We start from the raw sequence: 7,000 nt of genomic DNA, 5'->3' as shown, positions 1-7,000 counted from the left end.
TGTATTCGTCAGAGAAACTAAAAAAATGTAGTGGTAGTTTTAAATATAATAGAGATATTTTAAATTATTTCTTAGCTTTGTGATTTTAATAAAGTATGACTTCATTTCTAATTTTAATGATATCTCTCATCAATGATATATCTCAATCCTCTATTTTATGACATAACTATGACTTTGTCTCTTCTTGTGCTTATTCTAAAGACTTCCCTCAACTAGATTATCAGTAGTTGTGGGGAAAGAATTAGGTGTGGTTTGCTTTGCAACCCCACAAAAGTTTAAGGGAATACTTACCCAGAGAAAAGGTAACTATTTGGAAATGTTTGTATTATTGTTTCTTAAAAAAGCCTCGATAAACATAATCCGAATCATGTTTATTCTTTAATCAAGAATGAAATAAGCACATGAGCCACAGGCAAGCATCAAGACCATTTTTGTTATCTGAATATATTTATAAATAAATTCCTGCATAATATAATAAATTTACATTACTTTTTTTATTAAATGGATGACAATGCACTTCATGCCTTGGACCATAGAAACCCAGGATGAAAATTCATAATATTATTATAAAAATAAAAATAATTTTCATCTCCCTCTGAACCAACACTCAAACTATTGCTAGATTTACTAGTGCCTTCTAAATTACAAATATAATCATATATTCTTCTAGTTTAGAATATGTAAAGTATTTGAAACTGGTTACATTTCATATGTTTCCATAACTGGCCCTGCTTTATCCCTCTGGCACCCATATTTTTTGCTTGTATTCTTCCATCTGCATGGCCTTACCAATGCTATGTTATTGTAGCAAATGCATACCCTTCCTTCAGAAGCCAAATTAATTGCTGCACCCCTATAATTCTTCTTACATTCTCAAGCCAAGGTCTTCTTTCCCTTTCATGTGTTCTCACATAATATGTGTAGTTATTTAATGAAGTAATTGTTCCTTTTTAATTCTTCTTTTTTGGGTTCTTGAGAGGAGGTTATGCCCTATTAATTCATACCCTCCTGATATGGAACTGTGCCTGGTATGTAGCAGATATTTTTAAATGCATGTAAAAAAGATAAATAATAAATGGAATAGCCATAGTGCTTCACAGTGACTAACAGGCTCCCTATAGGTAACCAATAAAATAACTATCTTTACTCAATTTTTTTTTGGAGATTTCACAGCATCTTTATTTATAACATTAAAACCAGGAAAACAGTGCAAATACCTCTCACTGGTGGATGGATAAACAAATTAGTACATCAAATATGTATACTAATCACTAATAGAAACAACTTTCATCTGGTTAGATAGATGGTGGTAAAAAAAAATAAAACATCTATTCATCAACTCATATAAACCTTATGAGTAATTTGCTGAGTGACAAAAATGCCAAAACCTTATATATTCTCTATCAATAAAAAAATTATATAACTTACGTATATAAAGTATATAAAAACAATTTTATTTTATCACATTCATAAAATGTGATGGAAAGGAGAAAAGTGGTTGGCATTGTTAGGTTTGGATGGAGTATAAGCATAAAGTAGAATGAGGGAGTTTGTGTTCATTAAGTAGTTGTATGTGGTTAATGTGGTTACACGTATCTATACATGTAATACAACTTCTTAGAGTACAAACTAAAAAAAGGAAAAAATGTACATTTTCAGACAAGATACCTTAATCCTCATTTCTATTTGCCTTGCCAATGATTCCATAATATACTCAGTTCTCATCCCTGTTTAGTTTTACTATTATGTAGAATTGTGGTATAATAAGAAATACATTTTTTCTTTATCCCTGTTTCCTGGCACAGAGTTACTACTCAATTTTTTAATAACCCACAATCTACACACCCCTTTTGCAGCAAATCATTAATATAATTAGAGGTAGATTGCTTAATGAAAATTAATATTAAAAGGAAATATATGTAAAAATGGGAAAATATTTAATAGAAGAAAAATTGGATATATAAATAAAATATACAAGAATTCCTCTTCTTAGAAAAGACACTGTAGTACACTTACTGAAGGTAGAAAAACATGGAATGATTAGGATAATTTAAAATATGATAAAAATCAATGTATTAATTATTGAAACAAATCTGTATTTCAAACATATGACATCTTTATGTGACTGGATATTAAAAAGTAGCAAGTGCTAAACTCTTCATACTAGCTGATGATAAGAAAAATTATTACCTCTGAATTCTATTTTTTTCCTATGAAAATAATTTGGGTACATTAAGCATGTGAATGAGAGTATGGATTTAAGTTTTTCAATGACAGAGAAAAAAGTATAGATAAAAAAGTTCCTATAGAATTGATATCGAAATGGTATCATAAAGGAAATTTGAAGAAGTTCATGTTGAGCATCATTTTAGAGGAAAGTTACTGAAATAGTTTATTTATAGAAATAGTAGTATATTTTAAACGGCTTTTAAAAAATTATAGGTAATAAATCTTACTCTCTTTGATGAGAAGTCTTATGAGTTTAGACACATGGACTCAATTATGTAAACAGCATTATAATCAAGATTAAGAACATTTATATCAATCTCCACATTCTCTAGGGATGCCCTTTTGTAGTCAACATCAACTTCTAAAAGTATTGATTGGCTGTTTTTTTTTTTTTTTTTTTTTTTTTTTGAGACGGAGTTTCACTCTTGTTACCCAGGCTGGAGTGCAATGGCGCGATCTTGGCTCACTGCAACCTCCGCCTCCTGGGTTCAGGCAATTATCCTGCCTCAGCCTCCTGAGTAGCTGGGATTACAGGCACGCGCCACCATGCCCAGCTAATTTTTTGTATTAGTAGAGACGAGGTTTCACCATGTTGACCAGGATGGTCTCGATTTCTTGACCTCGTGATCCACCCGCCTCAGCCTCCCAAAGTGCTGGGATTACAGTCTTGAGCCACCGCACCCGGCCTGATTGGCTGTTTTATTGTTGATTTTTTTGGTTTAAAATATGGAACACTTTATGAATTTGCATGTTGCTCTTGAGCAGAGACCTTGCTAATCTCCTTATCATTCCAATTTCTGTATATGAGCTGCCAAAGCAACACTGTCTGCTTTATTTATTTATTTTTTTTATAGTTTAAGTTCTGGAGTACATGTGCGAAATGTGCAGATTTGTCACATGGGTATACACGTGCCATGGTAGTTTGCTGCATCATCACCCCGTCATTTACATTAGGTATTTCTCCTAATGCTATCCTCCCCTAGCCCCCACCCCCCTGTTATCCCTCCCCTAGCCCTCCATCCCCAGACAGGCCCCAGTGTATGATGCTCCCCTCCCTGTGTCCGTGTGTTCTCATTGTTCAACACCCACTTATAAGTGAGAAATGCAGTGTTTGGTTTTCTGTTGTTGTGTCTGTTTGCTGAGAATGATGGTTTCCAGCTTTATTTCTGTCCCTGCAAAGGACATGAATTCATCCTTTTTTATGGCTGCATAATATTCCATGGTGTATATGTGCCACATTTTCTTCATCCAGTCTATCATTGATGTACATTAAGGTTGGTTCCAAGTCTTTGGTATTGTGAACAGGGCCTCAATAAACATAGGTGTGAATGTATCTTTATAATATAATGATTTATAATCCTTTGGGTATATACCCAGTTGCTGGGTCAAATGGTATTTCTATTTCTAGATCCTTGAGGAATTGCCTCACAACAGACACTTCTCAAAAGAAGACATTTATGCAGCCAATAAACATTTGAAAAAAAGCTCATCATCACTGGTCATTAGAGAAATGCAAATCAAAACCACATTGAGATACCATCTCATGCCAGTTAGAATGGTTATCACTAAAAAATCAGGAGACAACAGATGTTGGAGAGGACATGAGGAAATAGGAACACTTTCACACTGTTGGTGGGAATGTATAGTATTTTGACCTGCTTTTGAATACCTATAGTTTTTTCTTTTCAAAAGTGTTGTATAAGTAGATTTATAAAATATTTAGTCTTTTGGGATTACCATCCTTCACTTAGCAGCATACATTTGAGATTACATTTGTATTGTTGTATCTATTAATTATTCCATCACAAATGTGTACCACAGTTTGTCTACTCATTCTGCAAGAGCCTTCTAATTTTAATGGATTGGTCAAATCATACCACCACAAATAGTGTTGTAGCAAAAAATCATACTAAGATAATTTTCAGGTATTTCATTACATTGCTTTTATGTTTCAGCTCCCAACATAAAGTCACATCTAACATTTAGATAATGCCTACAATATTTAGGTTATATAACTTATAAAGTTAATTTTATTTTATATTTTTAATTATTTAAATATTTGATAAAATCTAATCTAAAATTCTTTAAATTGTTTTAAAATAATTTCAGTTCATTAAAATAATGTGAAAATAATATGAATAAATATACATAGATGATAGAGAGATTAGATAAATGTATTTTTCTTCCAAAGACAGGAATATGTATATTTCAAACATTCTGACTTATTAAATTCATACATTTTCTAATCGAAATGCTGTTTAATATTTTTCATTTAGAATATGCCTCAACCAGTATTGTTAAAGGCATGAGACACAATGATTGAAGATGTATTGGTATTATACATGAATTAGTATAACATTTTAAACCAGGTAGAAGTCTTCAGGACTTGAGTGCATTCAATCTAATGCATGCTAGCTAACAGAATTTCTATCAGACCATTATTGGGAAACATTTAAAATTGGCAGGTAGCCAATGATATATGTAATGTAGTTGTTTTAAAATTAATGTATTCTTTTGTCATATTAGATTAGGCAAGTTATACCATCATATAGTACATCTGCTTGCCTGGAAATTGAGTTTCCTTAGAGAAATGCATATGGATAAAAATTTAGACACTTAAATCTTGTTTGCCAAATTATATTACCCACAATAATTGTTTTATACAGATGTTTCTTTCTGAGATTCATATTTTTATTTCTATTTTCATTATAAAATAAAACATATAAACAAGAAACGATTTTCACTTAACAATACTACAAATAAAGTAAAACGTAACCAGTTAAACAGCTTGTTAAATCAACTTTTTTTTTAACATTCACCAACTATAAGGTAAGTGTGACATATAATCTCATATATGCTAGTTTATGTGCATAGAGTTGTTTGTAATAATCTCTGATGATGGTTTGAATTTCTGTGGAATCTGTGGTGATATCCCCTTTATCATTTTTTATTGCATCTATTTGGTTATACTCTCTTTTCTTTTTTATTAATCTGGCTAGTGGTCTATTTTGTTGATCTTTTTAAAAAACCAGCTCCTGGACTTATTGATTTTTTGAAGGTTTTTTTGGGTCTCTATCTCCTTCAGTTCTGCTCTTATCTTAGTTATTTCTTGTCTCCTGCTAGCTTTTGAGATTTTTTGATCTTGCTCCTCTAGCTCTTTCAATTTTGACGATAGGGTGTCAATTTTAGATCTCTCCTTGCTTCTCATGTGGGCACTTATTGCTATATATTACCGTCTAGAGACTGCTTTAAATGTGTCCCAGAGATTCTGGTATGTGGTGTCTTTGTTCTCGTTGGTTTCAAAGAACATCTTTATTACTGCATTCATTTCATTGTTTATCCAGTCAACATTCAAGAGAAAGTTGTTCAGTTTCCGTGAAGCTGTGTGGTTCTGGGTTGGTTTCTGAATTCTGAGTTCTAACTTGATTGCACTGTGGTCTGAGAGACTGTTTGTTATGGTTTCCATTCTTTTGCATTTGCTGAGGAGTGATTTACTTCCAATTATGTGGTCAATTTTAGAGTAGGTGTGATGTGGTGCTGAGAAGAATGTATATTCTGTGGATTTGGGGTGGAGAGTTCTGTAAATGTCTATTAGGTTTGCTTGGTCCAGCTCTGAGTTCAAGTCCTGGATATCCTGGAAGAAATGGATAAATTCCTGGAGAGTTGCCTCCTCCCAAGCCTAAACCAGGAAGAAGTCGAAACCCTGAAGAGACCAATAACAAGATCTGAAGTCGAGGCAGCAATTAAGAGCCTATCACCCAAAAAAAGCCCAGGTCCAGATGGGTTCATAGAATTCTACCAGACATGCAAAGAGGAACTGGTATCATTCCTTCTGAAACTATTCCAAATAATCCAAAAAGCGGGAATCCTTCACAAATCATTTTATGAGATCAACATCATCCTGATACCAAAACCCGGCAGAGACTCAACAGGAAAAGAAAACTACAGGCCAATATCCATGATGAACATAGATGTAAAAATCTTCAATAAAATACTGGCAAGCCGACTGCAACAGCACATCAAAAAGCTTATCCACAATGATCAAGTAGGATTCATCCCAGTGATGCAAGGCTGGTTCAACATATGCAAGACTATAAATGTAATTCACCACATAAACAGAACCAAAGACAAAAACCACATGATTATCTCAACTGATGCAGAGAAGGCCTTCGACAAAATTCAACAGTCCTTTATGCTAAAAACCCTCAATAAACTAGGTATTGACAGAACGTATCTCAAAATAATAAAAGCTATTGATGACAAACCAACAGCCAATATCATACTGAATGGGCAAAAATTGGAAGCATTCCCTTTGAAATCTGGCACTAGACAAGGATGTCCTCTCTTACCACTCCTATTTAATATAGTACTGGAAGTTCTAGCCAGAGCAATCAGGCAAGAAAAAGAAATAAAGTGTATTCAATTAGGAAAAGAGGAAGTCAAATTGTCTCTATTTGCAGACGACATGATCGTGTATCTAGAAGACCCCATCGTCTCAGCCCAAAATCTCCTGAAACTGATAAGCAACTTCAGCAAAGTCTCAAGATACAAAATCAATGTGCAAAAATCACAAGCATTCCTATACACCAATAACAGACTTAAAGAGAGCCAAATCAAGAACGAACTGCCATTCACAATTGCTACAAAGAGAATAAAATACCTAGGAATGTAACTAACAAGGAATGTAAAGGACCTCTTCAAGGAGAACTACAAACCACTGCTTAACGAAATAAGAGAGGACACAAACAGATGGAGAAAAATTCCTGTTCAT

The 7,000-nt window shown here is 33.3% G+C and overlaps 1 non-coding gene across 1 annotated transcript; it reads right to left on the bottom strand.

Annotated features, from left to right (window-relative positions):
• Window positions 1–2,949: 2,949 nt before the first annotated feature.
• LOC135272080 (U6 spliceosomal RNA) lies at window positions 2,950–3,052 on the bottom strand. Its single transcript, XR_010340187.1, has one exon. It is a non-coding gene; the product is annotated as a U6 spliceosomal RNA (small nuclear RNA).
• Between the last annotated feature and the right edge of the window lie 3,948 nt (window positions 3,053–7,000).

Source organism: Aotus nancymaae, unplaced genomic scaffold (genome assembly GCF_030222135.1).
Source record: "Aotus nancymaae isolate 86718 unplaced genomic scaffold, 86718_ANA_hifiasm-v0.15.2.pri h1tg000006l, whole genome shotgun sequence".
Classification (NCBI taxonomy): Eukaryota; Metazoa; Chordata; class Mammalia; order Primates; family Aotidae; genus Aotus; species Aotus nancymaae.
Note: the sequence above shows the minus strand (reverse complement) of the source record. Positions and strands in the feature narration are given on the sequence as shown.